At 38.0% G+C, this 20,779-nt stretch overlaps 1 protein-coding gene across 4 annotated transcripts in view; it reads left to right on the top strand.

The window, feature by feature from the left end:
- The window catches only part of ARHGAP6 (Rho GTPase activating protein 6), a 524,611-nt gene that overhangs the window by 369,217 nt on the left and 134,615 nt on the right, over positions 1 to 20,779 (top strand). The window lies entirely within an intron of this gene.

The following is a 20,779-nucleotide window of genomic DNA, read 5'->3' as shown; positions in this document are numbered from 1 at the left end:
GATCTATACTACAAGGCAAGGAGTGCACACCAGACAGCACATTTTAAAGTAAATTTTGTTTTTTACAAGCAAACTCATGTCACAGGGGATGTTGTCCTTTGCCTCCCATCTCACAGAGCAGCTTGGCCTCTCAGTATGGCGGCCCTTCTTTGCCCATATCCTTCTGGCCCAATCCCACTTTCTCATACAGGCAAACCCAAATTCCTCTCTATTTTTCAGAGTCTCTTAACTGTCTGGCTAGCTACTTTGTTTCCATGTTCTCAGCAGCCTCCCCTTTCCCTAAGCAATGACCAAAGCTATTCACTTTCTAAAAGAACCTCTGATCATCTACCTATTAAATTCATGTGTGTTTTACCCCTCTACCTTGGTATAACACATGGGCTTTTTCTTTTATTCTGGAATTTGATTAGATTGATCTAATTGAGCAAATTTGTAATTAGTGGCAGGAGCTAACTGATGAGTCGTCCATCAATATTAGATCAATAAAGGAGATACTGAATATCTACCCAGATACAGTTGATGTTATACTTGGATCTCTTTGAATACACAAGTAATACTTATAAAGTTTGTATATATACATATGTTTATACGTATATATACAAATTACTTAGCCTGTCTGAGCCTCAATTTCCTGATATGTAGAATGGAAATAATAACAGAACCTAGCTCAGGGAATTCATGTGAAAAGTAGATGAGTGACATCTCTGGGGAAATGGAAGTCTATTTATTACTCTCCCCAACCCTGTCAGCTGGCATACAGTAAATGTTTAAAGAATGCTAATAAACAAGATTCCAAGATGATCTTTGGGGATAAATCAGTAGGGATGAATATTGCAAAGAAAGGTAAGATCTTCCAATCAGGGAGAGAGAGATTGCAAAGAAGGAAGTAGACGATTATAACAGGTAAAATGTATGCATGAAAAGAAACATAGAATATGATTCTAAAAGCCAAATGTCCCCAGGATTTGCCTTTATTTATGAATATATTTATTGGTGAATTTTATAGCAGAGACAAGAAGGATTCCCTTTGAAGGAAGTTGGAAAATGGACCTTAGGAGGATTGGCAGGGGTGTACAGCAAGGTGGTAAGGGAGAGGAAGGAAAATGTGGATCACATTATATTCACTTTCAATCTTTTTCCCCCATTTTATATAATTACATATATTGGAGTGTCTGAAAGGATTCAGGATATTTTTTTTCTACAAAGTTGTGGGTAATCTCTACTAATGAAGTCAATGATGAATTACTAGTAGCCTTGTAGTTTTAGAAAGATTGATCTTATACTTTTTCTCACCTTCTAAGAATGAGAGGATGATATATTTGGCCATAATGATCAACAGGATGCTTCCTTAATGTGGCATTAATTCCTCTGGACCACTGGATAGTGAGTTACCGCTAATTCACCATGGACAGTTGAACAAGTGATGGCCGATTCCATAGAAATAATTGATTTTCCCCTACTGCATATCCTGAATCATAGGACATTAAAATATGGATCTCTGTTTGAAATCTCTTCCACTAATTTAGGCCCCACTTACACAGCTTAAAAATTTGTAAACGTTTTGAGGAAAATGAAATTTCAATTGAAATATTTTTCCTATAAGCAATTATTTTATTTATGAATAAATTGACTGCATAAAATAGTTCTTTTGCTCATTTTTTTGTAGTAGGTATTCTTTTTCTTGACTTGCAGCCCAGTACGTTTTGCTGTTCTCACAATGCTTATGTTAGCAACTTCCCCACTTCTAATTTGCTGCTTCTAATTTACAGTATGCTAGAAAATCATATGCCCAAGCTTGTTAAAAGTATGCGTGAACTGAAAGTAAAGGAACACTCTAAGTGGGGCTGGCCTGGGAGGGCCTCACCTGTGAGAAAAGCAAATGAATTTCGGTTTTGTGACACTTATTTTTGACTGCTGGGAGGGTGTTTGGTTTGTTTTGGGGTTCCTCTCCACTGGCTTACTGCCTGGGTTTCAACAGCACTCGGGGTATGAGGGTGGCCTTTGGATAAGTCAGGTATTATGAGTTTGCAAAGCCTTTCCTATCATCTATAAGAGTTCAACTCTTGAGCCTTCTTTTAAAGCATCCCCAGGGTTATCCAATATTCTAGAATAATTTCAACAGTGAGTCTTCTTAAGTAGCTGGAGCCAAAGCTGGCTTTTAAATATTTTCTCTGTAGATGTTTACTTACAAGAAAACATCATTCTCTAGGATAGCTTTTTTTTTTTTTTTTTTTGCTGGGGTAGAGTTGGAGTTGTATGATCTTCAGATCTTAGGCACAAAACTACCGATGAATTCCGATACACATCATAACTTTGACCCCACCGCAACCCTTAGAAATCAGGTATTGTGTCTTATACTTTCTTGGGAGCTCCTTGGTACCTAGAAAAAGCTCTTATACAAAGTAGGTGCTAGATAAATGTGTTGATGAATTAATGAAAATGTAGAAAAGTTTTCCATGACATTGTAAACATAGAAAATGTGGATTCTGAAAGAAATCCTACAGTGATTTAGATGGACCTTTTCAATAGCTAAGATGGATAATTCAGCATTGCTCTCAACTGCTCCTGTGGACTTCTGTGCAAATGACCTCTGATAAGTACCTGAAAAGGGAGATGCTGTAAAAGTGCTAGAATCTATTATCCTAACATTCTCATTACATTTGGCTCTGACCTCTTAGTTCAAATTATAATATACTCCAAGCAAATACACTATGATAGATAATTTTTTGTTGTTGTTTTTGAGACAGAGTCTCGCTCTGTCGCCCAGGCTGGAGTGAAGTGGTACAATCTCGGCTCGCTGCAATCTCTGCCTCCCGGGTTTAAGTGACTCTCCTGCCTCAGCCTCCCAAGTAGCTGGGATTACAGGCACATGCCACCACGCCCAGCTTATTTTTATATTTTTAGTAGAGACGGGGTTTCACCATGTTGTCCAGGATGGTCTCCATCTCCTGACTTCATGATCTGCCTGCCTCGGCCTCCCAAAGTGCTGGGATTACAGGCATGAGCCACTGCGCCTGGCCTATGAAGTAACATTTAAAACAAAATGTCTACCAATAGCGGGGCTGGTTCAAATCGATTATGGCACAAATAGCATTCAAGATGAGGATGTCACTCTGCGTTTCTCAACATAAAAAGATGTTGGTGATACATTGTTAAGTGGAAAAATAGATTTTTTAAAGTCCCCTTCTCTAATTTTTTTCTCCCTCCCTCCCTGCTCTCCCTTCTCTCCATTTGGGGAGATATTCGCCAAAACACAGTAGTTATCTAGGGACTCCTTGAAAATCTCTGGGTAGCCGAGGTTTAAATTTATTTCTTTTAAATAATCTGTGAATGCAACAAATGCAGGGGAAATACGAGAAGTTTGGAGTATGATATTTCTCATTCATGTTCAGCAAGAGAGATGAGTAAGTGATAGTGCTACTTGCATAGGCCCTGGGTATATCCAATGTTCATTCTTAGGGGGAAAAAAAGTTGAACATAAAATCCAAGACAAAAAAAAACACACGATTTTTTAAAGTGAGAGAGCCCTTTTAAATCATGAGTAGGAAATATTTTAATAATATAAACATTCACAGCAAGAGTTCATACAGCTTGTAATTTGAAAAGTCCGTAGGCATTTGCTAAATATCAGGTGGAACAATTTTCAACAAGGGAAATTATATGCAGTTGAAGAGTCTGTTGTTTGGATTATAATTAACTGGTAACTGTCAGGAGTGAAAATGGTACATCTGTGTTAAAAGAGGTAGGACAGTAATGTAAAAACAAGCATTTTTATTCCTGTTTATTGGGTAAAATATACCAAAGTAAGTTCAACTTTCCTGCTGAGGTTCAGTGGAGACATACATAGATTAGTAGTTTTTTAAAATATTGTTCAGCCATAAAATGGAATGAAGCACTGATCCATACAACAACATGGATGAACGTTGAAAACATTACATTCAGTGAAGGAAGCCAGTCATAAAATACCACATACTGTATGACTGTATAGGAAATGCCAAGAATAGGCAAAATCCATAGAAACAGAAAGTAGATTCATGGTTGCCAGGGGTTGAGGGAAGGAGGAAATGGGGAGTTACTGCTAATGAGCAGCAGGTTTCTTTTTGTGATGATAGAAATGTTCTGGAGTTAGACAGTGGTGATGGTTGCACAATCTTGTGAATATACTAAAAGCCACTCAATTGTACACTTTAAAGTGGTGAATCTTATGGTATGTGAATTATATCTTAATTTTTAAAAAGACACATATTATATATGGTATGATATCGGCCCTCAAAAAATGTACAGCCTTTATACATTATGTAAAATATAGATACATAAAAGGCTAAACACAGTGTAATGGTACAGAACAATAGTGTAAGTGTTGCCCCATGATGATAAAGTTGATGATGACGACTATGATGAAGATGAAACTAACCTTTATTGCCAGCCATGGTTCTAAGCATTTAACATGTTTAAATGTTTATTGGTCACCTCCCGCATGCCGGGTATATTCTGGGTTTATGTTTTACATCAGTGATTAAAACACACAAAGACTCCTACTCACAGTCTCACAGAAAGCAACTATGAACAATGGATATAATAAATAAGGACAGCAGAAGAAGAGAAAGCCTATGGAAAAGGAAAAAGTAGAGCAGCTAAGAAGGATTAGAAGTGCTGAGTTGCACGTTTCAATAGGGTGGTCAGTTTTAAACAATTTCTTGAAGAAGGTGAGGTGTTCGCCTGAGCATCTCTGGGATCAGCACAAAGGCACCAGCATGGAAGTGGCCCAGTGTGTTAGCTAGCTGGCAGGAACCCAGCACTGCTGGTGTGGTGCAAGGTGGAGGGCATAAGAGGAGCTGAAGGCCAAAAGGTGACATCTTCTCATGCTTCCATGATCTTAGCAATTAAATGTAGAATTCCTTGCCTAAAATAATTCTATTGTTCATTGTGTGCCAGGGGCTTCAGGCTTTGGAGATGTGAAGGATTTGGATAGACATAGAGGCTATTTCCTCACAGGGCTGAGTCATTGGAAGAAAGTGAAACGGGAATGGGCAGAGCATGCTTGGTGTGCAGAAAAAGACCAGCTAGGCGGCAGCAGAGGTTTTAGGTAGAAAAATGGCAATGGCAGATGGGCTGTTGGGAACAGAGAGACCCTGAATGTTGGACAGGGAAATCCACTTGTGTCCCCTCTGCAGTGGCAAAGCACTGAGCATTTGTATCCACTGTCCTTGCTTGCTAGGGTTTCTACAAGAAAGTTCGTCTGGAAGCTCAGACTTGTGTCAAGAATGAGAAGGTAGAAACACAAAGCAATCAGATGACTTGGCTGTCTTCACATCACATTGAGAGTCAGAGCAGACGCAAGACCCCTGGGCTCTGGCCCTGGCTCAGACACTCTTCACCCACTTGCTCACAGATGAATGAGGCATACCTCGGGGCCCCAGATCAAATGATAACATTATAAGAACAACTGGAAATAGATAAGTCTTTAAAAATACAGAACATAATGTTTTTCCTGTGAAATATAGGGTTGCATTCAAAAACTGTTACCAGAGAATATTCTCCAGAGAAACCTACAGCTATTCAAAACTGCTCTACAATATAAGCTCTTGTTTAGTAAGAAATAAAAGCTATTTAATGAAAGGTCTATAAAAATGGATTTAATAACTTAATACATAATTCATATGCTATAAAGTTCATGTGTTGAAAGGGTACACTTGAGTGGGTTTTAGTATATTTTTAATGTATTTACAAAGTTTGCCACCATCACCATAGTCTAGTTCTAGAACATTTTCATCACCTGAAAAGAAATCCCATACCCAGTAACAGTCAATTCCCATTCTCCTCCCCTTAGCACAAGACAACTACCAATCTATTTCCTGTCTCTATGGATTTGCTTATTTGGTACATTTCATAGAAATAGAGTCATACAACATATGGTTGGAAAATGTCTCTCTGAGAACCTCTACAAAAAGGTTTGTCGGTGTTAGCACTCTTGGCATTTGGGGCCAGATAATTATTTGCTGAGGGATGTTTAGCAGCATCCCTGGCCTCTACCTTCTAGGTGTTAGCAGCAACAACCCTCCCTCTTAAGTTGTGACTAACCAAAAGTGTCTCCGGACATCGCATATGTTTGATGGGGGAGTGAGGGGGCAAATTCGCCCCTAGTTGAAACCCACAGATTTACAGTTACCTAAGAACTGAGCTGGGTGTAGGGGTGTATAAAGTGAGGTGGGTGCCTGGACCCAGGGTGCTGTTGTGGAAAGACAACTATTTCAGGGTCTGTGAAGGTCCAAAGTTTGTATCCCGAGTTCTGAAACTCTGTGATTCATTTTAGAAAATAGGAAAGAGATGACTAGGGGCAAGAGGCACAACTGTTATTTAGATGAAGTTATTGTTCAAACAATAGCTGGTGGGAAAAAACACTCATTTTTTCGGTCACTAAAAAAGATAGAGGGTGATGGGTGCACCAAAATCTCACAAATCACCACTAAAGAACTTATTCATGTAACCAAATATCGCCTGTTCCCCAAAAACCTATGGAAATAAAAAGAAATTTTAAAAGATAGAAATTGTTATTTTAAAATAAAATTAAATAGTATATGCCAGTGGTCTTTACCTTCCTTATAAAGGACTGGAATCATGGTGTCAATAATTCAAAAAGTGTCTAAATTTGGATTTGGGCTGTTTTATGTTACAACAGTAAGAATTAATGGTTCTCAAAGAGCCTTACTTAAGTCAGCTTTAACATTACTCTGCAGACTATAAACACCCCTTGAGCAGCAAAAGGAAGCATGAAATTTGATTTATACCGTAGCTAACGAAAACAAGTGGGCAATCACAATTTGATCATACCCTACTAATCTAATTTAGTCTCAGGAATGGACTAAAAAGAGGAAGCTTGTGGACTTTAGAAATATGTACATTTCAGAAAGTGTAAGTGTGACCTCTTTTCTTTTCAGAATTGTGTAAGTGAAGGAAGCTGTCATCCTCCCTGGTAAATCCATTTGTAAATAAACGGGCTAAAGAAATCATGACTGTGGTCCTTTCTAGTTCTTAGGATCTGTCCTGCTCAGAGTGGGAATCACAAAGTGATTGAGGTAATAACTGGTATCTTTGTTGTTCTCAGTTTAAAGAAAGTGTTCTCTCAAACTGCCTTAGACTGCGCAGCCTTGACCCTCTAGGACTTGATGCCCTGTGTATGGCATTGTTATCAGATGCAAGTTAGTAAACCCAGATTGTGTTTACAAGTAGGTTGTCATTATACAGTGGCTTCTCTACAGAGAAGTACAAAATGTATATTTCCTTTTTATTTATCATGGACTATAGCAATTACAGAATGTAGCTCTTGTTTTTATCAGGGATATTACTGAGGCCCTTAAACTCAAGCTGACTTACATTTATTTTAAAATACATGTTCCAAAGATGTTTTTAAAATTTTAAATATGCATATTTTTAAGATTTTCCCCTTTAACCTGTTCTCCCATCCTGACATTTAGGATGGGGAATAGACAGAACATCTGAGGGAGTTTGGGTCTCACAGATCGGCTGTAAAATTGAGTAAGAGCAAAATGTTTGGAAAAAAAAACAATCTGTGTGGTTGTTCATCTGGAAAGATCTGTTCCCCACTCAGTAGCTTACAGAAGGCTCAACATGATATGGATCAGCTCGAATTCATTATCTGACCAAACAGCAACTCAGGAATCTTATGTCCTGTCTCCAAGGTGTGCTGTGGGACTCAATAATCTCTTTCCAGATCTATTATATCTTCATAAAAATATGCATGAGAATCAGATAAACTAGTGGGCCTCAACCAGGAATGATTGTGCCCTTCAGGGTACATTTTATAATATTTGGAAGCATTTTTGGTTGTCACAATTGGAGGATGCGGATGTTCCTGGCATCTAGTGGGTAGAGGCCAGAGATGCTGTTAAATATTCTACAATGCACAGGAAAGCCCCCCAAATAAAGAATTATCCAACCCCAAATGTCAGTAGCATTGAAGTTGGGAAATCTTGTTCAAGGAAATTCCCAGTGCCTCAGGTTGTCTTATGAGATGTGGAGCATGTCAATATCCACAGTTGCCAGTTGTGCCATATGGAATGCTGCAAGGAGAAAATATAGATACACATGAAAATGTGTTTTTGGGATTTGGGGAAATACATCTATGGATTTGATACTTTGGTGTTCCAAAGATGTGGCTATTTTTGCCCACAAGTGTTGCCCAAAACCCTGGGGCTATGTGATGCCTTTTTCACAGAGCAAGTACATAAAGTACAGACTGTTAAACAGATCACTCACCTGCTATAAAATGTCAGTTAATAATGAGGTCCCATCATGGATATTAGTTGAATGATAAGTGCCACTTCTTTCCTCTTACATGTTTATTAGTGTCATCTAAAGCAATGGCTCTCAAAATGTGGTGGCTGGACCAGCAGCATTGGTATCACCTGGGAACTTGTTAGAAATGCACATTGTCAGCCCCCTCCCACACCTACTGAATCTGAAACTTTTGGGGTAGGGCCCAGCAATCTGTGTTATTTTAACAAGCTTCCCCATGATTCTGATGAACTTTAATGCTTAAATCGGAGAACCGTTGGGGACCACCAGCACCTGGGAGCTTGCTAGAAATCACATGACTAGGCCAGGACCTTGTTGAAAGGCAGATTCTCATTTAGTAGGCCTGAGAAAGGGATCAAGATTTGGGACTACAGATATGATAGCTTGGGTAAAAACTACAAAATTTCTCCTTTTTGAGCCTTCTATTTCCCTCTTCAAAAATTGGGAAGACATTGTATTGGTTCCCTGTTGCTGCTATAATAAGTAATCACAAACTTAGTCGCTTAAAACAACACAAATTTATTATCTTACACTTCCAGAGGTCAGAAGTCTGAAATGGGTCTCACTGGGCTAAAATCATGGTACCTGGTGACTGTAGGGGAGAATCATTTTTCTTGACTTTTCCATTTTCTAGAGGCTGCCCACATTCCTTGGCTCATGTTTCCTTCCTCCATCTTCAAAGCCAGAAATGGCCTGGTGAGCCTTTCTCACATCACATCACTCTGACACTGACCCTTCTGCCTCCCTGTTCCACATTTAAGTTGCTCCTGTGATGATATTAGTCCCATATACATAATTCAGGACAATCTCCTTATTTTAACAGCATATGATTAGCAACATTAATCCCATCTGCAACTTTAACTCCTCTTTGCCAGGTAGCATAACATATTCACATATTCTTGAGATTTGGATGTGGACATATTTTGGGGGGCATTATTCTGCTTCCTACACAAATAATTTTACTTTTATTCTCCAGCAAAATTTGTGTCATAGAGAAAAATCTTGGAAGGAATCCAGTCAGGACCAATCTCCTACCAATTCAGAAATCTTCCTGCAAAATCCTCCAAACTTGGCCATGTGATACTAGCTTCTCAGCTAGACTGTAAGCTGTATCCTACAGAAGACCCTATCTTATAGTTATTCTCCATCTCCTCAGTGCCTAGAAGAGAATTTAGCTCATAATAGATACTTAGAAAACATTCTTTGATTGGTACACTGCTTTCAGGCACATAGAGCACGATATGGCTATATAGACTGTGGAATCTTGACTTTGTGAAACTGAGGGATTGATGCTGAATCTCTGTCAAGCCTTATTACCCTCCTGTGTAAAATGGGGATAATATTACATTCTGTATAGGATTGTTGTTGGAATCAAATGAAATGTTGTAAATAGAGCACATGGAGATATAGATATAATTTACATGAAACGTCTGAAACCATAACATGGTAGAATACTACCTTGTGATAATTTACTAACAAAACTGCACAAGATAAGGACAGGTGGTATTGAGTCTCTTTACATAATGCTTACTGAAGTGTCGCCTCTGGCTTCATTTATAACATCAATTTAGAAGCAGTGTTTCTCAACATAGACTATATTTTTGAACCATTCGTGTAGCTTTTAAATAATATTTTTGCCTGGGTTCCATTCTACCTAGTTTCTGATTTACTTGGTCTAAGCATTGGCTCCAACTCTTACTATGTTTTTGAATCCCCTGGGGAAGCTTTTATAAATATCGATGGCCAGGTGCCACCTCCAGAAATTCTGTTTCGATCAAATATAATGTGTAGCCATGGTTGAGATCCATTGAACACAACTTATTCTACCTTATAAATTGTTACATCTGCCAGACCTTTACTGTATATGAGAAGTTGTAGTTTTATCAACTTTGCCTGAATCAGTGGATGTTTTTCTAATTTCCATTCCATGTCATTGGTGGAATTAAGAACACTCAACATAATGACATTTGCAATTGTAAAGGTGGTATCACATCCCCAGAGTTTTAGCAGGATGGCAGAACCACAGTGAGCACTCAGAAAACGTTTGCTAATGATGGGCCAAAAAAAAGTGTCTTTTATGGTCTCTTGATTTATTCAGGAATATTGCATTGCAGTTGAATCTCTCACAGAGTCCACTTGAGGCTGCTAACATGTTGATTTAATGAATGGGTGCATTTCATGAACCACCCATCCGAGTGAATTACTTTGGGTGTAGCTGTTTTGATTTTTCCTTCCTCTGAGTATATGGTTTTGTTAATTTAAACAAATTCAGTTGTTTTACCATTCTGTAGACACATTCTTTGTGTGGCCAAGAATCTTGTTTGTGGTGGCCACACCACAACTGGATTTGAATGTAGAGCAACCCAGCAAAGAAGTGCTAATTTGAAGCAATTGTTAACATTGCCAGCAACAAACCAAAGTGACCTCCATCAATGGGTTCAGTTAGCAACCCTGAAGGCAAGACGCTCTGTTTATTCCATTATCGTTTCCTTCATCTATCAGAAACCCTAATCTTCATGGATGATGAAATAATAACAATCTCAAACTTAAGATATATTTTGTTCATCTTAATTTTCTAAATGTCCTTTTTTCCCCTCAGTACAAACATAATACATGTAAATAAATTCCAACACTATAAAAATTCATTAGGCAGTGTCAAAGTCCCACAAATCCCATCCTCAAGTGATAGCCACTAATAACCATTTGAGAATATATAACCCCGGATCTCCCTGTTAAATTATAATAAACATTTATGTCCATAACTTGTGTTCTGCAACTTCTTTGTTTAACTTTACATATAGTGGATATCTTTCCAAATTTATTCAGAGAGAACTACTCCACTTTTTTTCATGACTGCCCAGAATTCCACTGAATAGATACCCCGTAGTTTAGTTAGCCAGTTGCTCACTGATGGACACTTAGGTTTTTTATGTTTCTTTAAACATATATGCATATAACTAATATATAATAAAATTAATTATATATAAGTATTAATATATATATTTTGGTAGATTATAATACACATGTAGAGAAGTGCACATAAGTTTACAACTTAATGAATTTCTGCAAAGTGAACACACCTATGCCAGATGAAGAAACATCCCTGACCAGCACCTCACAGGGATCCCTTGGACTCCCTTCCAGTCACTTCTCCCCAAAGGTAACCCCTATTCTGTACTTTGGTAGCATATGTTGGTTTTATCTGGTTTTATAGATTACATTACTGGTATCCTACAGCATGTTATTTTTTATGTCAGACTTCTTTCGCTCAACGTGATGTCTCTGGGATTCATCTGTATTGTTGTAGGTGGTTGGAGTTTGTTTTTTCATTCCCATTACTGCATAGTTTTCCATTATGTGATATACCACAATTTATTCAGTCTACTTTCACGAACATTTGGATAATTTACAGTTTGGGGCTGTTTTGAATAATGCTGCTATGAACATTCTAGCACACATATTTTGGTGAACATATGCTCACATTTCCGTTGTTTTTATTGGTGACTGGGTTTTTTTGCTATCAGATATTGTACTGAAGTGAATGTCTTTGCAAATGTATCTTGCACATTTTGCAAGTATTGCTATAAAGTAGATATTAGAATTGCTGGGTCAAATGGTATTCACAGAACTGCTCCGAAAAAAATTTTGACTTTTTTTTTTTTTTTTTTTTTGAGACAAGGTCTTGCTCTGTCGCCCAGGCTGGAGTGCAGTGGTACAATCATGTCTTGACTGCAGCCTCGAAATCCTGGGCTCAAGCAATCCTCCCATCTCAGCCTCCCAAAGTGCTGGGATTCCAGATGTGAGCCACCATGCCTGGCCTAAATATTTTGACTTTTAAGCTAGGTCTGGACCTCAAGTAACCTATTGTGGATACACCCCTTTGCTATTACCATTATCTGTGACACAGACGCTGCTATTGTGTCTTCCTGACTACAAGGCAAGACTAACAAAAACCAGAATCTTCTGGCTCTTTTCAGTCACGCTCTAGTGAGCTAGTGCCTCTTTCATGTATCCACTGAGGGACAAAAAGATAAAATGACCTAGTGTCCCAGGATGCCAGCTTAAACTTTTGAGTAAATTGATGCTATGATAATATACACCAAATGGACTCTGTGGCTCTAAGTACCATCCACTCCAGATTGAGATAACCTCCTTTCCCAAGTAGAGAAAGAAGATTCTAACCTGGAGGTGAGAGCCATTTGCATGTCTTACCAAAAAATGTCCCATTCAGAATGCGCTGACATTGGGAGACATTAGGTTAGAGCAGTGTTTCCCAACCTTGGAACTGTTGACATTTAGGGTGGGATCATTCTTTGCTGTGGGGGCCGTTCTGTGCACTGTAGGATGTTGAGAAGCATCCCTGGACTCCACCCATCACAACTGGCACTTTCCTCCTCAGTTGTGACAACCAAAAATGTCTCCAGGCAATGGCAAATGTCCCTTGAGGGGCAGAATCACCCCAGTAGAGGACTACTAAGCTAGTGCTTATAGAAGACCCCAGCTCTAAATCAGATTATGTTCAGATTCTGGCTCAGCCACTTTTTATGTGACCTAGGACAAAGTACCTAAGTTCTCTGCCTCATTTGGCTCATCTGTAAAATATAGATATTAATAGTAATATTTACCTCAATTGGTTGTTGTTGAGATTAAATGAGATTATTAATGTGATGCACTTGGCATAGTCTTTGGCAAAAAAAAATAAGTGTCGAAAGTTGTTAGGTTTATTAGTCATAATCTTTATTATTATTAAAAAAAATGGAGGGGTGGAAGAAAGGGTCCCATTGTGTATCCTGGAAAAAGGATGAGGATAATGCATATCTGAAAAAACATCAAAGGACAAGGGGCTCATAACTCTTGGAACAGGCAATGGGAAATGGAAATGTGGAGAAAACATTAAGTGCTATGATGGAAGACAATGGCATTTGGTTGTCTCTCTCTGTTCCTTCTCAAGTTAACATTTGGAAACTAGAATTTGTGGAAAATAGACTTCGGCAGCAGAATTAGGCATTTTTAGGAACAGGATAAATCACTGTGGGGAAATATTTTATTGTATTACTCTTGTTAATATGAAGTTAGTAAACTTTCAATAGTGTGTTGAATGCTTTTATCTTAAATAATAAAATATATTCAGTGCTAAAGCAGCTGTATTGTTTTTGATATTATTAAGTAGAAAAATTTATCTGTTAGGAGCTTTGTTGGGTTGATTTTCACCTGATACCCTCTTCTCCCACCAAAGATCTAACTTTCATAAATTCTGGCAATAGAAAAACAAGTCATCATGTTAAGCTAGGTCTGAACCTTAAGAAACACACTGTGGCTGCATCCCTTTGTTATTGCCATTATCTGTGATGCAGATACAGCAAGACAGAGTGGCATCCTGGACGGGACTCCAGATGGAGAGTATGAGTCCAGGGTTATGTCTTTGTGTTGCCAAGCTGCACCTTGGCTTGTCACTTCTTCCCATTGTGCCTCAGGTTCTGAGCAGATGGAATTAGTTTAGCATGTCCCAACTATATTCTGGGGAATTTGAGCGATATAGAGAGATGGTCTGAAAATTAAAAAAAAAATAAAAAATAAAAGGAGGTGAGATTATAGCAAGTATATTTAGGAGGTACTCCGAGTTATGATTTCCCCTCTGCCGGACTTGTCTATTATTCTTATTGTTTATTGTGACTACTTAAGGTGAAGCTACCATGCACAACTTTTTCAAATATATTTGATTATGGAACAGCTTGGAAAATCCTGCATTAAATAATTTATGTGTCCCTTGCAGGCATAAAAATATTCTGATTTCTTTTGAATTAATCTGTCATCATGGCTGTGACAAATTACCGTAAATTTAGTGCCATAAAACAATACACATTTATTATCTTAAAGTGCTGTAGGTTAGAAATCTGACACAGGTTGCACTGGACAAAAATCAAGGTGTTGACAGAGCTGCATTTCTTCTGGAGGCTCTAAAACCACCCACACTCCTTAGCTCATGGCCCCCTTCCTCCAGCTTCAAGGCCAGCAATATTACATCTCTTAGATCATTATTCTATAGTCACATCTCCCTCAAACTCTGAATTCTGCTGAAAAGGGTTGTCCTATTTTAAGGGCCTGTGTGGTTAAGTTGGGCCCACCTGGATAATCTAGACTTCTGTCCCCCTCTCAATGTTATTAACTTAATCATACGGGCAAAGTCCCTTTTGCCATGTAAGGTAACACATTCCCAGGTTCCAGAAATCAGGGTGTGGAAACCTTAGGGGTGAGAGATATTATTCTGCACTACCTATCCTAGTGGCTTCTTCCATTTCTCAACCCTGGAGGGTGTGGGGTCGTGTTCTGTAGAGCCAGGAAGAAGTTCAGCATTTGTTCATCTGCTTTTGACCCTAGCAACTCATGAAATGTGCAATGACTATCTTGTAAGGGGTATTAAATTCTTCTGGCTTTTCCTCGCCCAGTAAGCAATAAAATCAAAGAGGACAAGAGTAATTAAAGCAAGCCTATTGAACTATTTTGTGTAGCATTCTTTTTAGCTTCTCTTCTGATATAGGCAAGAATATCTCCCTGAAAGGAACTAGACTCTGAACTGTACTTTAACAAGTAAAATTGCCGTGCTGGATATCAACAATTAGTCTTTAGAGTTAAAATATAAACATAAATGATTAAGTTAGTTAATCTACTCTTTGTGGTATAGCCATTACAGGGCTAATTTAAAAAAAAAAAAGAATACTAGAAACCTCTAAATTTTTCAAGACACTCATATTCATCAGACTGTAAAAAGCAAAAGAAACTGAAGGATTGTGTTCCTTATCACAGCTTGGAAAAAGCTCTGATGGCTGATCTATATGAAGTGGAAACATTGCATGAGTTTTCTTGTAATTGTTGATATCTCATGTGAATGGAACGAGGCGGAAAACAAGTTTTGCACTAAAATAAATGTTTGAATCTTGCTATTTGGAGTCATGTTGTCTACGTTTTTTGTTTTTGTTTTTGGCTACATAGTTACCATATGATCCAGCAATTCCACTTCTAGGTATATACCCAAAATCATTGAAAACCTACGTTCACACAAAGTGTGTATGAATATTCACAGCAGCTTTATTCATACCAGTCAAAATGTGGAAACAACCCAAATGCCCATCAACTGAAGAATGGACAAGCAAAATTTAGTATATCTATACAGTGAATATTATCCTGCCATAAGAATGAATGAAGTAATGACACATGCTACAATGTGGATGAACTCCAAAAACATGCTAAGTGAAAGAAACCAGACACAAAAAGCCCACATATTATATGATTCTACTTTTATATTAAATGTCAAAAACATGCAAAACCATAGAGACAGAAAGTAGATTAGTGGTTCCCAGGGGCTGGGGTGAGAGGGGAATGGGGAGTGACTGGGTATGGGCTTTCCTTTTGGGGTGATGAAAATGTTTTGGAATCAGTGATGATGGTTGTACATTATCTATGAGTATACTAAAGAGAAACACAGAACTATACACTTTAAAGTGGTAACTTTTATGGCATATGATTTTTATGTCCAAGCTCTTCTATTATTTTACTATAATTTATTTTTGAAAATGTAAATTTCAATATGCTTCATTGCTCAGAGAAAGCATGATTTTCTATACATCAGAGCAAAAGTATTTACACAGGTCTGTGAAATACTGTGTAATTTATCATTTTAAAAGTCGTATATTGAGGAGAAAACATTTTTGAAAAATAAATCTGAAAAGTGGCAGCTAGAAAATCAGATGTGAACCAGTAAGTGCAGATGGCTTGTTTTCACGTCATACCTGCATTTGGTGTCATACTTCATGTTGGTTTCTCCCTTTTCAATTTTCCCTTTTACATGTTTGTCTCTTAATAATAAAAGTCAGGAAGCAAGATTTTCTTTTTTTTGCATTTTTACTGGAAGTGATTTTAGCTACTTTAAAATAAATGTCCTAAATATAAATATTCCCTGCTGGTCTTGTTTCCATGCTAATAGACAGAAATGATTTTCTGTATAGACAGAATTGCTACTCTCCCTCAAATTTTCTTTCAACCAGCAAATATACAAAAGCACAAAATGTTAGTGCTGTTTCTATTCTTCCAGAACCTACAGTCTAGCCAGGGAGAAAAGGCACAAATATAGATAATCAAATAGCTTTCCAATGTTTAAATAAGAGTCAAGAAAATAGCTGAGATGGGGCAGGGTTGGGGGGAGATGAGTGTGATGGTTACATAGGAGGGACGTATCGGTGACGTTAGAGTTTTCTGGAAAAATAGCTGACATTTAAACATTCCCACCCCTCCTCTTTCCTCCCTCAATGAGACATCACAAGTGATTGTCTAGACATCTCAAGGGTCTAGGTCATTTGGAACCTTGAAAGAAGCAGATTCGCCTTCTTTAACAAACATAAGGTGAATTTCCTTTGGTCATGTTTCGGTGTTCCTTATAGGTCCATAGTAAACTTGTTTGTGTTTTAGATGGTATGATTTTCTTGTTAATGTGATGATTCACTTGTAATGTCCCTGTAGGGGGACGACAGGGCTTCTCAGAGGAGGTGATGCTCAGTAAGCATTACAAGGTGAGTAGGAAGGCATGGGGAAGCCATTTGGGCTGAGAGCACCCCTCACCCTCACCATGAAGTCCTCTGGGCTCTTTCATGTGGCTGAAATTAAGGGATGTGAAGTAAGTGAGGCTTGGTGAAGCCCAAGAGCTAAGCAGTGGCCAGATCTTGAGCGATCTTGTGTTTTCACCTCAGAGTTGAGAACTTCATCTGGAAAGCTAGGAGCCTCAATGATGGCTTTCAAAAGGGAAGGGACAAGATGAGTTTTGCTTTGTAGGGAGAGAGAGCCTACAAGAGTGTGGAAGTGCTGGTGGACATTCCCAGAGAGGAAGTGTTAAAGGAAAGGACAGTTTTTAATGAGGTGGGATCCACAGAAACTGGTGACTTTCTGAGTGTGAGTAGGAGAGACATAGGAAGCAATGTTAAAAATGATTTTGCTTCAGTTTTCCTGGGTCACTGCAGGGAACCCATACTGATGTATTTGAACCACAGAATCATTGCCCCTAATTTTATTGTGTGTATTTTCAAATAATTGGTTTACTTAAAGCAAGATGCATTTGCATATGTACCCTTTACCCACTGTGTATTATCACATACCTATTATAAATATTTGTCTATATAAGATAGAAATATGTCACATATATAATTCATCATATAATAAATATATAATAGTCAAGAGATACATATATATTACTTTAAATACATTAAATATAATAGATGTAGAGATAGTTAAATCTATTTAATATGGAGACAAATCTATAATGTTTGTAGTTTTTAATTACAAGTTTCTCAGGCCGGCCATAGTGGATTTGATAGGCATCACTCTAGTATGAATGTCTTTTCTTTCAAGAATACTTGGAAGAAATGCTGATTCCTAATAAGTAGCTCATACCAAATACTAAAGTCCATGCTACTGATTTCACTTTTTCTCCCTGAGCTTTTTCTCATTATGTGCGTAAAAGAAAATTAGACATTGAGTGATCTCTGTGGACCCATCTGCTCATACATACAGAGATGTCACAAACATAGTTTTAAAAACATGTGGTTCCTGGACACAGGAAGGGGAGCAACACACACTGGGTCCTGTCCGGTGGTGGGGTTGGGGGAGGGAGAGCATCAGGATAAATAGCTAATACATGCTGGGCTTAATACCTAGGTGATGGGTTGATAGGTGCAGCAAACCACCATGTCACATGTTTACCTATGTAACAAACCTGCACATCCTGCACATCCTGCACATGTACCCTGGAACTTAAAATTAATTAAAAAAAGAAACAGAAAAAAAATGTGGTTCCTTTGCTGTTTGAAATAGTGAAATGCTCCACCATGAAATGTGAACATTGTCATCCCCTATGTCATATATCTGGTGATTTCTTTTCAGTGGGTCCAGATCTGGGGTCGGCAAACTTTTTCTGTAAAGAATCAGATAGAAAACATTTTAGGTGTTGCGGATCATACTGTCTGTGTTGCAACTACACAACTTTGCTGTTGTATCGGAAAAGCAGCCACAGGCAATAGGTAAATGAGTGGGTGTGGTTGTTTTCCAATAAAATTTGATTACAAAAATAGGCCTGAGGCTGTCCTTTGCTGACCTTGCTTTAAGTCAACAGTTGCCACCTCAAGGTCAAGGCATGCCTCAGTCAATGTGTTAGAAGTAATTTATTACCTATAATAATTAAGTTACAAACTTTAGAATATTTGTAAGAAAACTAAATGAGAGAGAATTAGAGGTGAGCCTAGAACCACCTCATACAGTTATTTTGATGAATTTTCTTGAGTAGGAGAGCAAGGTGCAGAAAAGTAGCATAGGATAGTGGTTAAGACCACAAACTCAGGACTAAGGTCCCTGAGTTTGAATTTCAGCCATGCCACTTGCAATATGTGTCCTGGGACAAGTTACTTGACTGCCCTGTGCTTTGATTTCTTCATCTATAAAATGGGCATATTAATAAACCTCACATTTTAAGATTGTTTAATGATTAAAACCATGAGTACACCATAAGGGACTGGAATAATAATGGGTACACACTATATGTACAAGAGATGATAGTCATTCCCCACATATCTAAATCTTTTGGATTTAGATCCAGGACATAGCTCTCAGCTTATTTTATCTGTGCTGTGAGTCACTGATGAATAATCCTTACTGTGCACCACTAATTAGTAGTTGTGGTGACTACAAATTTTTATGTTGCTAATGGGTTGTAATTTTGTAGTTTCTTAGGTTAAAAAAAAAAATCTACCCATAGATGGATACTTAACAAGAAAGAAGCAGCAAAACTCTGTGTAGAAAATGTGAACGTGCACAAATCAGTAATGCCCATGAGTGAAAATGACATGGGAACATGTTGTTAGGGTACAACAGTTAAAATTACCAAAAGGTCAACAAAGCGATTATGTACTTGAACATTGGACATCATGTTCTTTATGTTCATATCACTGAATTCTGGAATTCTGAGTCTACTGGTTTTTTTTTTTTTTTACAAATGAAATAAAATGTAGCTATGTTTACAGCATACCCTTCCTTGTCCATCCTATTAATATTAACTGGTGGCATGGAGGTCAAGAAAAATGACTCATTAAAATAAAAATTTTTAATAATTTTTAAAAATCAGATTACCATATAATTGATTTTTTTGTAACTGTTTTCAAAATGGTCTTCATATTGCCACGTTAATTTATCAAATACTTGGAACATGCTTTTAGGGATTTCATGACTTTCTCCTTCAAAAGTTGGCCCCGCTATTTGCTTTATTTACCAAAAAAAAAGGGTGAGGTTTGGGGAGGGGTGTAGGGAAAAAGCAATCAAAACCTGGGTCTATCAGCGCATGTGACACTTTCATTTATCATAAGTGTTACATGCATAGCTCTCTCCTCCCTACAGGACTATTTTTATCTCCACTTTACAGAGCAGGTAATTGAGGCTTAAAAGGGTTGGATACTCACATGGCTAGTTATATGCTGAACTTGAATTCAAACACAGGCAGCCAGAAGGAGAGTCCTCCCTGTAACCACTGTGCTATAACACTGCATCCCATTTGAATGAAACAGTGGCAAAATGAACAGATAAGATGAAAGCTGCTTAACTGTGCTACTGTTCAAAATATTCCCCATCACATCTATGGCAGAGCTCATGGAAAGTGACATCTGGATCAAGCCTGTGCACGTGAAAAACAATTTTAAATTATGGATGTATGTGCTTGGAGACTTAATCTCTTAATTGGTAGCATTGTTAAGTTTTCTTTCTGCTGTCAATGGAAGAGAAAGGAAAAAAAGAATCTGAGCTTTGAGATGAGGGCACGTTATGCTCTCGGTGTGGGAGAAATCTGGCAGAATCAGTCAATGAAGGAATATATGGAGAGTGCAGTCATCACATGAGTATGTGGAAGGGTGCAAGAAGTGAGGAGTGGAGGCAGGAGGGAGGGAAGCAAAGGTACATGACAAATTCTTAGTGGAATTTGGAGAAAAGTTATGGATCCTGGAAAAAGTTCAAGGAATTTGTCTTCCCTGATAGTTTCATTAAGCTCTGGCCATTACAATGGTTCTCAACCTGGACTGCACCTTAGAATTTTGGGGAAAGCTTTATAAATATGTCATTGTCTGAGCCCCAACCCCAGACAGTCTAATTGACTTGGTCTATACCTGTGCTGTCCAATACAGTAGCCACTATCCACCTGTGGTAATTTAAATTTGAATCAATTAACATTAAATACAATTACCAATTCAATATTCAGTTTCTCTGGCCATATCTCAAGTGCTCATTAGCCACGGGTGGCTAGTAGCCACCTTAGCAATTAGTACTGTTAACAAAAATGTCCATTATTATAGAAGAGTCTATTGGACCATGCTGTTCTTGGGGAGAGGGACATGGTCATAAAAATTTTTGAAAACTACAGCAAGTAATTATAATGTGCAAT

Source organism: Pan troglodytes, chromosome X, assembly GCF_028858775.2.
Source record: "Pan troglodytes isolate AG18354 chromosome X, NHGRI_mPanTro3-v2.0_pri, whole genome shotgun sequence".
NCBI lineage: Eukaryota > Metazoa > Chordata > Mammalia > Primates > Hominidae > Pan > Pan troglodytes.
Note: the sequence above shows the minus strand (reverse complement) of the source record. Positions and strands in the feature narration are given on the sequence as shown.